This window comes from Schistocerca americana, chromosome 5 (assembly GCF_021461395.2).
Source record: "Schistocerca americana isolate TAMUIC-IGC-003095 chromosome 5, iqSchAmer2.1, whole genome shotgun sequence".
NCBI lineage: Eukaryota > Metazoa > Arthropoda > Insecta > Orthoptera > Acrididae > Schistocerca > Schistocerca americana.
This window is the reverse complement of record NC_060123.1, coordinates 587,973,312-587,987,158: the sequence shown is the minus strand read 5'-3', so window position 1 is coordinate 587,987,158 and position 13,847 is coordinate 587,973,312. Positions and strand designations below refer to the sequence as shown.

Sequence of the window (13,847 nt, the reverse complement as noted above, 5' to 3'; positions counted from 1 at the left end):
GCATCCCGCAAGATCTAAGACGCAAATTGTTCCTCTGTGCAGAGTAGTGCAGAGAGGGATTTTCCTCGTATTCGAGTTAATGGGTTTTGTCAAAAGAAAGTTTGCATCTGATTTCTAAGTTGCAGGATTTGTGCTGTCTTGTGGGGTGGAAGTTTGAGAAGCAACTTTCAATTGAGATTACCTCAAACCGGGAGTGCTGTGTTCAGAGAGGCAGAGCCATCCGAGTTATCGGTATCTTTACCACAGGGCCAATTTGAGTGATTGCCTTTGCTGTAAGTGTAGGATTGTGCATTTTTTTAGGTCTACACAACAAAGTTCAATGTGGGAGATAAACCGTCTTATCGTAGCATAGTGCCAATTTGCATTCCATGCACAGTTCTGAGCTTAGAGCTCTTTGTGTGATCAGAAGCTAGATTTTCACCAACGCTTAACCCCTTCCAACAACTTATCTAGTATTCTTGATCTTGTAGTTATCCTTGCGAGGTGCCGAGTATTCATCGACATAGCTGCTGGTAATAGGGCATGTAACTGCAAATTAGTTAATGTGCCATTCTCAGAAGTGTGTGGGTGGTCAAGAAAATTCACATTTTTGTAATTTTTGTCAATTATGGGAAATGTCACAATTAAATGTTTCTAATACAATCAAATTATCTACTTCATTCTAGCTAGCATTTAACCTGTCCCAGTAAGCTTTACTTGTACCCTAGTCACTGGCCAGCTTGCCCAGATGGGAAGGAAAGAAGGTTTGTGATCTTCTACGTCAGCGACAGACAAATAAGCTTACAATGGTTCAGTCATACGTACATATGGACTTGTGACTAAATCCGAACATCGGGTTATGGAGGTAATTCGAGTGGTGCACTGTAACAGGGCTGGATTTCCTGTCCAATCGATCTCTTACTGGGTGTAAGGTATGCTTCCATTTTGGACTACGTTACCACGTTGAAGTTGGCATGCCAGCCTACACAGTGCAGTGAGTCGTCGGTACACTCCCTTGCCATGCCAGCGCCGTTAGCACAACTGCTAAATCAGTTCTGCGTCCTGCCGGAGTGCCGTCATCGCCCTGCCACTCGACAGTACGTCACATCAGGACCACACCTGGTCCTCCAGTTTTCTCGCAGCCCAGATGGCTGGTCCACAACAAACTGCACATTACAAAAGCAGAAGTCGACACAATGATCCAAGCAGGCACAGCATGACCATCGGAAAGCACCTGGCTATCTCTTCTGCACCAGGTACCAAAGAAACCAGATGGCTGGTGCCCTGTGGTGACCACAGAGGACTCAATGCTCGTACAATTGCCAACTGATATCCCGTGTGCCACATCGGAGATTTTGTTTGCCAGTTGGCGGGCTGCAAAGTTTTCTCAACTTTAGACCTAGCCTACAACCAAACACCAGTGGCAACAAAGAATGTCCAAAAAAACTGCAATAACCATGCCCTTTAGACTGTTTGAATTCCCATACATGTCTTATGGCCTCCGAAACTTAGCATAGACCTTTCAGCATTGTATCGATGACGTTTGACGTGGATTGGACTACTACTTCGCATACATTGACTAAGTGTTGGTGGCATCATCTTCCATAGAACATGAAAGACACCTACGCATAGCCTTCCACAAATCTGATGACTACAGAATCCTCATAATGCGGCCAAATGTGTCATTGGGCCTAAGAAAGTGACATTCTGTGGATTTCGGGTTTCTGCGACCTGTACGTACCACCAGCTGAGCGCATCACCGCACTTACAACTCAGCCAGCTCCAAAAACAGTGCGTGAATTGCGTCACTACTTGGTGGTGGTGGTGGTGGTGGTGGTGGTGGTGGTGGTGGTGGTTAGTGGTTAACGTCCCGTCGACAACGAGGTCATTAGAGACGGAGTGCAAGCTCGGATTAGGGAAGGATTGGGAAGGAAATCGGACGTGCCCTTTCAAACCCGGCATTTGCCTGAAACGATTTAGGGAAATCACGGAAAATCTAAATCAGGATGGCTGGAGACAGGATTGAACCGTCGTCCTCCCGAATGCGAGTCCAGTGTGCTAACCACTGTGCCACCTCGCTCGGTCACTACTTGGGGATGATCAACTTTTACCGTAGTTTTTTACCCTGAGCCGCTGAAGTGCGGGCACCATTCCATGCCACCCTCGCTGGCCCCAAAGTGCATGGTTCCACACCTGTCACGTGAACTGATGAATTGCAGACAGCATTTGAAGCCTGCCAGACAAGCCTCAAGCAGGCCACTCTCCTTGTACAGCCAAATACCGATGCCCCATTAGCCATTTTCTCAGACACCTCATCCTATGCCGTCAGTGCTGCCACCCACAACAGAAGGTAAATGGGTACTGGCAACCATTGGGTTTCTTCTCCAAGATCAAAGAAAAACAGCACTCTTGGCCACCATTTTATACTGAATTGTTAGCAGCCTATCAGGTGGTCTGTTACTTCTGATTCACTATATACCCAGATGCCCAGCCATTGACTTTCGCGTTTTCACAGCCAAGAAATAACTATGCCCCACTGCGAATCAACCAACTAAATTTTATTTCGCAATTCACAACAGACATTCGGCATGTAAGTGGTTTGAAAAATGTCACTGCTGAAGTCTTATCTAGAGTGGAAAGCATTTCTGCACCTCTGAATTTCGCCGAACTAGTTGCAGCACAAAATGGCAAGTAAGAGTTAAAGGCTTGCTGAAAGACAAAGCTTACCACTCCCAGGCATTGAGGAGCTGCTATACTGTGACAAGTCAGCAGCCCGACAGCAGCCATATGTAACTGCTCCTCTACAACGAAGGGTTTTGGATTCTCTACAGACTCGCATCCAGGAATCCATGCTGCGAGGGCACTATAGTGCGATTAAAACTACTTTGTACTTGACAGCTAGCCGAGTGCGTGACTGTGAGATAGTGCGGGCCAATTGCATGCTGACGTTCAGCACTCCTCCTCTGCACAGTTGCCACTGCTTATGCGTCATGGTTCAGTACCTGCACCTGCTAACACCTGGTCTTGTGCACGTCGTATTGTGTGAACTGCATTATCTCAGTGATGGTTCTCCTTTTTTTCCACTACAAGTGTGTGATAAATTACTGTAGTGACTTCTGTGTACAAAATGTCTGAAAATAAAAAGCGTGGTTGTCCTAGAGTTCACAGTCCGAAATCATCTTCGAAGAAAGTTGGGCAAGGAATAGCATTGAGAGGACAATCGCGCGAATACATCTGCAACATAAGACAATATTTTGAGATGGAAAGGGAGAAGGTAGGGCCTCTTCTTTCCGTTAATAAGGTAGTCAAGAGTCATAAACATAGGCAAAGACCAAAATGAAAAACAGAATACACATTCCGGGCCATCAAACCTTAACTCCGAACTGCCAAGTCTGCAAACTCCAAGGAAGAAACGACACATCGAGAAAAGTGTGATGAATGTTGATACTTTCAAACAGGATGCGATTCGCAGACATTTGTAGGCATATTATCATCGTAGAGAGCATCCAACCTTATAAAAACTGCATGTAATGCTTAAAGAAGCTGGTCTCAGCTCTTCAGCTGGTTTTATTAAACCTGGGATTTAATTACGAAAAATTAAGTGGTTGTACAGTTCTCTTGGAACGGCAAGATATTGCCGCTTGGCGATGCCAATTTTTGCACCAGGTAAAGGACATTGAATTCGATGATTTAGTGTGGCTAGATGAAACATGGGTTAATTCTGGTCATACACTGAAGACAGGTTGGTCTGACGGATCACAAGAAAAATGGCAGTACCTGTTGGCAAAGGAAGCAGAATTATTGTTGTTCGTGCAGGTACCGTCCGTGGGTTTGTTCTTGGCTGTTTCCATGTTTTCAGGTCAAAGAAAACCTCAGATTTTCACGAGGAAATGAACCACACCACCTTTTTTACGATGGTCTGAAAATTCACTGTTACCGAATTTGGAGAAACTGTCGTACATCATTATTGACAATGCGCCGTACCACACTGTTGTAAAGGACAAAGCCCCAATGCTGTCTTCTAGAAAAGACGAAATTATACAGTGGTTACGGCGAAATAATATAGATTTCGATGACTGAATGAAGAAAGTGGAACTACTGGCACTTGTGTCACTACATAAGCCACAACACCCAACATATGTTTTAGATGAAGTTGCCAACAAACATGGACATTCTGCAATTAGATTATCTCCCTATCATTGTCACTTTAATACTATAGAGCTAATATGGGCCCAAATCAAGGGGTACATAGCACGTGAAAACAAGACATTCAGGTTTTCAGAAGTGGAAAGACTTTTACACGAAGCTGTTTCTAAAGCAACTGTGGAAAACTGGAGTAATGTTGTAGTACATACAAAAGCAGTCATTCAGGAGGCATGGAAGAACGAATACTTATTGGAAGATAGTGTTTCCGAATTAATTATTGCCATCAGGGAGTCATCTGAGAGTTCTAGCGACACAGATATAAGCGGCGTTTTCCAGCTGTCAGACACAGAACACATCGGGTGATGGTAAGTTGCAAAAAAACAAAATTGTACCTTTTGGTGGTGTTGGTCTCGTTGACTTTATGTTTTGAGTTTTGCGAAATTCATGGCACAAGACTAAAAGGTAACTAACAGCGTTATATGTGCTGCTTTCTCCCACCCCACGTAAGTTATATCAGCACTTCAACGGTACGCACAATACTATTCTTGTCTTGGCGAAACTGTAGCATCGACCCACTTCCAACAAGCTCTAAAAATAAATGCAAACCTTTCCGAAACTTTTTCTCGCTTTGACTCCCCACAAAAAATGTAAAGGGAAAAAGTTTGTCGCTTACTACATTTCTGATGTTGATTTGGAAGAGGTTCCGCATCAGACGTGAGATTTTAATTTATTACTTCACTATTATTGGCTGTATTGCTCAGAAAGTTTGCGAACATCATCGAAATATGCCAGTGAAGACAACATTAAAATTTTGTTGTTGTACGGCACATGGTTTAGGAGATAGGGAATGATTAATATTGAGTAGCGTGAAAATTCAACTTTTCGTAAAGTTCAATATTTCTCTATTTCGGTAGCACAAAAGTTTCACTGAGTTAAAAAGTGTCAGAAGGTAGTCCTCGTATCACTCTACCATGTACAGTTGCCACATTATAAAAAACATGACTTCCATTGTTTACAGCGGCAGCTGGCAACATTGCACGGCCGCTCAGCAAACTGTCGAGTACAAAGTAGTTTTAATCACAATATAGTAATGCAGGGTTTTGTGTGGCCTGGTATACAGAGACCTAGACTCAAAAATACAGTTTACCATGGAAATAGAAAAGGATAACAGAATATCTTTCTTGGATGTCTTAGTTATGAGACGGTCCGATAGAAGCTTGGAATATAAAGTTTTTCGGAAGGCAACACATACGGACATTTATTTACACAAAAATTCTAATCATCATCCACAACAAAAAAGGGGTGTCATAAGAAGTCTTGTCGATCGACCGGAATGGATATGTACACCTGAACATTTGGATGCTGAAGTGAAACATCTGAAGCAGGCTTTTGAGAAAAAAAAAAAAAAAAAAAAAAGGCTACTCAAGAAAAGAGATAAATAGAATTTTGTGTCCAAGGAATAGAAGACCAAAAGATACGAATGAACCACAACGACAGAAAAATACAGTAGTTCTCCCTTTTATTAAAAAAGGGACAGATCGGATCGGTAAGATTTTACGAAAACACGACATAAAACCTGTCTTTAAACCAACAAAGAAAATAAGTCAAGTACTACGATCTGCGAATGATAAACGCCCTCCCGTGTCGACATGTGGTGTGTATAAAATTCCATGTACCTGTGGTAAAGTTTATATTGGTACTACCAAAAGAAGCGTAAACACGCGACTGAAAGAGCATAAAAGTCTTTGTCGACTTGGAAAAATTGAAAAATCAGCTGTAGCGGAACATGCCCTTCAACCAGGCAACCACCAAGTGAAGTTTTCGGATAACGAAGTTTTATCTACAACGTTAAATTACTATCCACGGCTATATAGAGAAGCTATTGAAATTTATAAACATCACGATAATTTTAATAGGAAAGAGGAGGCTATGAAACTTAGCGATATATGGACAGTGGCTCTACAAAATTGCTAACAATTTTTATCTTTGACAAGGTGATAATCGATAGTCAACCTTATCTTTGCTATGGATTATCACTGCTCATCACGTGTCACCTGAACCACGCCCCCCCTTTCTCACAATATATAAGTCGCTCTCAGACACCCGACCAGTCAGTCGGTAAGACTCAGCGGAGCAGCGCCTCTGAGGAAGTCCAGTGCAGCTCTGGACGAAACGTAAGGAGCAGAAAAGTTCTTTGACCACGACCTCACATCCCAGAAAGTATATCAACAGCCATGTCATCCGGTCGTGAAAGCCTTCATTCTACACACACAAGCTCTGCTAGGAAGATTTGACATACCAGAGGCTCAGTTCTCACACGTCCACCTGGACTTCGTAGGACCACTCCCAGTCATCCGTAACTACAGGTACTGCCTCACAGCAACTGACAGGTACAGCAGGTGGCCAGAAGTATTCCCACTGGAAACTGAAGGACAAAAACCTCCAATTCCTGATGGGGCTCATCACTGGAGTCCAAAAAAATCAGAAAACCAGACAGAAAATACAGCTCTGGAGCGCACCTGCCAGAAGCGTCGTGCCAATGCTTTGCATGACAACCGCGAAGCAGCACCTCCAGCAATGCGCCAAGAGTGCACACACAGCAAAAGACGTCGCAGAAGGGGTCCAGGACCCCACCTGTGATGGATGAAGATGGGTTTACAAGGCCCACTAGGAAGCACACTGCCAGGGCAGTCGTGCTAGCATCAGCAGCTGCAGGCTGTGTTAACACTGCCAACCGATTCAACAGCCTTCCTGACGCAACAGCGAAGGCGTCTGATACGCCCTCTCTCCCACCAGTTGTCACCCAGGGGTAGGACACTTTCCAGGACTTCAAATAGAAGATTAAACAGATGGTGAAGGGCACCTTCACGATCTAGTTGGCAGCCCAAGACCTGTACCGCGTAATAACACACATTGCAGACGATTACCGCGGTGTGATGGAGCTGACGAAGCTTGAAGGTCTCCATGGCTACACATATTCATCGGAACCAGTAAAGATGCTGAAGGTGGTCTTTCGAAAACTGCCTTTCAGCCTGGATCCTGCTTACCTCTGCGACCTGCTGGAAGTACGGGCTACATCGTCTGCACCACATTGCGGATGAAGCCGCCCAGAGACAACAGCGACACGCCGCTCTTCCTGGTTGTCCTGGATGACAATCCTATGCTTAGGAAAATATTCCAGGAGAAGAGAGTGGGCAGCGCCAGTAACTGTGGAGACATGACGGCGCAGCGGAGGACCTACACAGTGCTTTAACTGCCGAGGAATTGACCATATCACTAAGTACTATCAGATGATATTGTGCTGCATCAAATGCATAGGAAACCATGTAAGCAGGGGGTGTCTGCTCCCCAAAACAGACGCTCCGACCTGCTGCATCTGCAGAGAGGCGCATGTTGCAAACTACAGGGGCTGCAAGGCCTTAAAGAAAGCAGCAGCTAGGGGGCTACCTGCTCCCTCCAGGCCCGTGCAAGTGGGCAAGAGCTTAGTGACAGTATATTTAATTTCGCAACGCATTCTGTCGATTGTGGCCTTGGTTGCAGGCTGTCGTGTAACCTGCCACTCTCTGAACAGACAGTTCTTCTCCCAGATGGCCTGGAGGATGTCTTGTGAGAGCTGCTTTGAGTGTTTCTCTTGTCTTCGTTCCCGCAGTGTGGCGGCTGCTGCTGCTTCACGCATCAGGTGTGCGAATGTGGCAAGAACCACACCAGTGCCCCCAAAATGAGTAGGGACGCACGAACACTAACACCCAGCTTACATCAGGGGCCACCACCTCCCTCTCCCCGCGACTACCTGGAGGACCAGGCGGCATTCCAGGTGGCGCTGAGTGATGCAGTAACCACAGACTCTGGCAAGGGGCCCACCAACCGTGGTAGTCAAAGACATGCCGCAAACCACAGCAGCCGACAACACACCCTCAGTAGCGCATGCTACCTCCGGGGCAACTGGGAAGGAAGCATCGTCATCCGATGCCTTGCCATCCCAGCAGCAGATGGACTTCGAGGAGGAGTCGAGGAACAGAAAGAAGTCTGATTCCTCAACCGTCCACACCTCCACCGCTCCCAAGACTACTAGGGGCAAATGTGCCAAAGGCACCACAGACGAGGGTGGCTTTACAAGGGCTACGCACACAGTACCACCCAGGCACCTACACACCGCCGCACTGGCACCCACAGCAAATGCATTTCACACACTAGAAACCTCCGACAGGGGAGTCCAGCCCTCCCCAGTCCCCAAGACCACCACAAAACCGCCTCCGATCATCATACAGTGCGAGGAAATGTACGAAGAACTACTAGAAGCCATCAGGATGTTCGCAACAACACCCTTCCAGTTCAAAACCGCTGGGACGGACCTATACCGACTATACATCCAGACCCTTGAGGACTTTGAAAAGACAACCAAAGAGCTGAAAAAAAGAAAGTAGGGCTACTACACATACTCCAAAGTAAAAGACAGCACCATAAACCTCGTCACGAGGGGCCTGTTAGTCAGGACATCCAGTGCTAAAGTTAAAGTGGAACTTTAAGATCCAAATCACGACTCTCTCTATTACGTGCGTCAAGTCACCTAAGACCAGGGAAGACACTCCACTGTTGGAGATTGTGGCCGCCGACACGCCTGACAACAGGCAACTACGGACCCTTACCTCCCTTGCCAACAATAACGTCACTATGGAGAAACCGAGAAGACGAAAAGGTCCACATAAGTGCTAGAGATGCCAAGGCTAGACCATATAGCCAGGCACTGCACAATGCAGATCAAATGTCCCAAGTGTGCAGGAAGCCACCCAGCCACAGAATGCCAAAAGGAAAGTGATGCCCTACCTACATGTGCCCACTGTCACAAGCAACACCCTGCGAACTACATGGGGTGTGAAGTAGTAAAGGCACGACGCCCACCAGTGAATCTACGACCAGGAGTCATGTACACCAACGCAGCAACAAGAGACTCGCCAACTGAACATCCCGCATCAACCTGCGCCACTGCCCCAACGACAACCAAGGCAACCCAGAGGCAGACAACTGCCCTGCCAGCACCACTAGAGGACGAAAGGCCAGTCACCATGTGCATGCTCAAAGAAGTAGTCACAGCTGCAGTTGCATCCACCATGGAGGTCATGGCCAAGAACATAGCTAACCAGGGAACAGCACAGTTCAAGCTGCCCTAGGGGCAATGACCAATGCACCCAGCAGACTATAATGGGTGCACAACGCAGGACTAGCTGTCGTCGCTTGGAATGCTGGGCGCAAGGTGATTGACCAGCAGGGGGAATTCAGGCAATTCCTCCATGAGGAGAGACTTGACATCTGTCTAGTGCAGGAGACCAGCCTGAAACCAGGAATCAATGTTAGAGCAGCTAACTTCAACTGCTACCAGACTGACAGGCAGACCGCTGGAGGGGGAACCGCAGTGTATGTGAGAACACTGCCTGCAGCAGCACCCTATCAACCTCCCTCAGCTGACAAAAGCCACCGGAGTTGTGGTAAAGACAACACGAGAGACAATAAACTTTATATCCCTATACAGATGACCCACAGGAAACCTGGACCCACAGGATTTCGAGGCACTCCTCACAATACCAGGAAACGTGTTCCTCGTGGGAGACTAATGCGAAACACACAAATTGGAACAGCCGACTAACAAACGTGAGTGGAAGAAGACTACACAGAGCTCTGATCCGGAATAACGCCAGCGTAATCGCCCCCTTTGAGCCCACTATCTACAGACTTCGCTGTAATCAAGGGCTTGCAGTTACACGCAACAGACCCTCCACTGTGCATACTGTCCTCTGACCATGTCCCAGTCGTATTCGACATTGACCTACAAGGTACAGAAAAGCAGCACAGGGGCATAAGCATCAGTGGAATTAACTGCAAACATACAGAGAGACCCTGGAAGAGTGACTACGTACTGTCCCGGACCCAGCAATGACAGGAACTGAGGCCACACTAATGCACATTACAACACATGCACTGGAGGTGGCAGCAGCAGCAGCAGCAGCAGCCCCACAGAGACAACAGCGACGAAAGGATAACCATAGACAGCTACCACAGGAAGTGCTTTTCATGATTACAAGAAAAAACAGGCTCAACAGAGAATGGAACGCCACAAGGGTCCCCGTCACAAAGTGGGATGTCAACAGACTTCAAAGAGAAATCGAGGCGGCAGTACAACACCACCGAAACAGGGAATGGACAGACAAAGTTGCCACACTGAACCTCCAGGACCAGTCAGCCTGGAAGACTGAAGCACATCCTAAGCCACGCAAGCCGAATACCACCCCTCATAGTTGGGAACAATACAGTCTGCAAACCGGATGCTAAGGCGAATGCACTAGCGGACGTGTTCACAGGCAAATTCCAGCCCATCGACCAACCAGTCAACCAGGCACACACAAAAACAGTAGTCCAGCAACTGCCGGCCTTCCTAACCCACCGAGACGAACAAGACCAGATAGAAAGCATATCAGAAGAAGTAGTCGCAGCGCAAATATGCTGGATCAACACAAAAAAAAGCAAGTGGACCCAACCTCCTCACTAATATGTTGATTAAGCAAATGCCACCATTAGCCATTCCACTACAGATGGCGGCCTTCAGCAACATGGTAAACACAGGCAACTACCCTAAGGCCTGGAAGGACGCCGAGATCATAGCGATCCCAAAGCCAGGGAAAGACCACAAGCTGCCAGAGAGCTACAGGCCCATCAGCCTGCTACCCACAGTCTCTAAGAATATACGCCAAAAGACTGTTAAAACACGTACAAGACGAGAGAATCATGCCAGACGTTCAGTTTGGGGTTAGAAGCAGCCACTCCATCCCCAACAATTACTACAACTTGTCGAGAAAGCCCTCGTTGCTAGGGAGAGACGCGAGTACTTCACAGTGATATTCCTGAATGTTGCGTGAGCATTCGACTTGGTGTGGCACGAGGGCCTTTTGTACAAAATGCTCATGCAAGGGGTATCCATGTCACACGTCACGCTGCTGAAAAGCTACATCGAGGGAAGAACCTTCCACGCAAGGGCGCAGGAGGGGACCCCCACTATACGACCCATGAATGCTGGAGTACCGCAAGGCCTCTACTATACATTCTGTACACGGCTGACACCCTAACAATAGATCTAGTCCACCTAGCCTTGTACGCAGACAACACTGTCCTGTACTCGTGCAGCATCAACGCAAGACACCTCCAAAGAATACTGCAGAATGCCTGTGATGAACTAACATCATGAGCCACCAAATGGCGCCTCTCATTCAATGCGGCAAAAACACACGCCACCACCATATACTGCAGTATACCTCAGACACGTTCCCAGAAACTACGAACAGGTGGAAGTAAGGGGCACCCTGGTACCATGGTCCAGCACAGCAAAATATCTGGGGGTAACACTAGATCGATACCTTACCTGGAAACCACATATACTGGACAGCCGGACGAAGGCCTACGGACGACTACAGGCTCTCTGCCCGATCTTGAATTAGACTTCAACACTACCACCAAGGCGGGGGGGAGGGGGGGGTCATCATTTACCTCGGGCAGGAGCGGCCTATACTGGAGTATGCCGCAGTTGTGTGGGGTAATGCTGCTCCCACTAACCTCAAGAAACTACAGACGGTGCAGAGCCGTGCCCTGAAGAGAGCGCTGCACCTCCAACACTAGTTTCCCACACCAGAGGTACACCAGATGGCAGATGTACAGCTACTTACCACAAGGATTCGGCAAACTGCAATAATCTTCTACGAGAAGACGAGGGACTCACCAAACCCGCTCATACAACAGCTGGGACAGCGGGTCCACCGTCTGGCTACAACCAGATGGTCAGATCTCCTGCGTGAATGAGAAAGGATGCATGTAGTCACTGTATGAACGAGAGAAGGAATGTGGAGCTATAGATATAACCAGAGCACAAGACCCAGAGCCCAGACTTCCTTAGCCCAACCAACTCTGTCGAAACACCCCTGCCCCCTTAGGATTAGTTACTAGGCAGCCAAACAACCTGCTCCCCACCCCCAACGCAATATGATCCCACCACCTATCCCTCCATTAGCTCATAATCCCAAAGCACATCAGATGCCAACAACACCCCCCCCCCCTTAGGATTAGTTACCACGCAGACGATCAACCTAGCTGCTCACCCCAGTGCAACAAGCTTCCACCACCCATCCCTCCAATAGCCATAAGACCCAGGGCCCTTCAGCCTAGCACCTAAACTGCCTCACCCATCATCAAATCACTAGATTTAAGAACATATCGATACCAATTTAGTAAGTAAGAAAGCTTGGTCTATATAATCCATGGCACGCCCTACCTACCAGACATTCTAATGCACACACATCTGCTTCAGAAGCAAAATTGTCAAGGGCACCCCACTCATCCCCATCATCACTAGGATTAAGAACATGCACATCACACCATACCATGTATAACAACATGGACCATAAATATGCAAACAACTCATCCCCATCAACACCAGGCTGTCAGTGTCCACCAGGCTCACACAGCGCAAAATTGTCTTTAGGACAATCATCATCATTATTAGTTTTTAAGACTCACCCTCATCTACATTGTGCTCATAACCATATTAAAAATGTGAAACATTCCACGTGGGAAAAATATATCTAAAAACAAAGGTGATGTGACTTACCAAACGAAAGTGCTGGCAGGTCGATAGACACACAAACAAACACAAACATACACACAAAATTCGAGCTTTCGCAACCAAAGGTTGCTTCGTCAGGAAAGAGGGAAGGAGACGGAAAGACGAAAGGATGTGGGTCTTAAGGGAGAGGGTAAGGAGTCACTCCAATCCCGGGAGCAGAAAGACTTACCTTAGGGGGAAAAGGACAGGTATACACACGCGCGCGCCCACACACACACACACACACACACGCGCGCGCCCACACACACACACACACACACACACACACACACACACACACACACACACACGCGCGCGCCCACACACACACACACACACACACACACACACACACACGCGCGCCCACACACACACACACACACACACACACACACACACACACACACACACACACACACACACACATATATATCCATCCGCACGTACACAGACACAAAGCAGACATTTGTAAAGGCAAAGAGTTTATCAGAAGCAACAAACTCTTTGCCTTTACAAATGTCTGCTTGTGTCTGTATGTGCGGATGGATGTGTGTGCGCGAGTGTATACCTGTCCTTTTTTCCCCCCTAAGGTAAGTCTTTCTGCTCCCGGGATTGGAATGACTCCTTAGCCTCTCCCTCAAAACCCACATCCTTTCGTCTTTCCCTCTCCTTCCCTCTTTCCTGACTAAGCAACCGTTGGTTGCGAAAGCTTGAATTTTGTGTGTATGTTTGTGTGTCTATCGACCTGCCAGCACTTTCGCTGAGAGAGAGAGAGAGAGAGAGAGAGAGAGAGAGACCACACACACACACACACACACACACACACTACTGTTCTTGATCTGTAGGGGCTCCCTTGCTGAAACTTGGTGACTCTGCTGAACTTTTTAGGTATAACAGCCTACTTGCTGAACATGTGCTCCGTGCACAGCAGGCTTGTCACAATCTGCTGTGAAAGTAGCTCAGAAATATTGCCATGACAAATTTTGATCATGTTTTGGCAGCTTGTATCTTATGATAGAATCACTTCCCAATGCTAATTTTCTTCCTCATTTGCAGCCAGACAGTATGTTAGAAAACTGTG

The 13,847-nt window shown here is 47.2% G+C and overlaps 1 protein-coding gene across 2 annotated transcripts in view; it reads right to left on the bottom strand.

The window, feature by feature from the left end:
* Window positions 1-13,847, bottom strand: part of LOC124615853 (cytochrome P450 6k1-like) — a 262,323-nt gene that overhangs the window by 217,239 nt on the left and 31,237 nt on the right. The window contains exon 2 of one of the 2 annotated variants that reach the window (XM_047144009.1): window positions 11,835-11,955. The gene's annotated coding sequence lies outside the window, so the exon portion shown is untranslated. The remainder of the gene's footprint in view (window positions 1-11,834; window positions 11,956-13,847) is intronic. The other variant, XM_047144010.1, reaches the window with a different exon arrangement.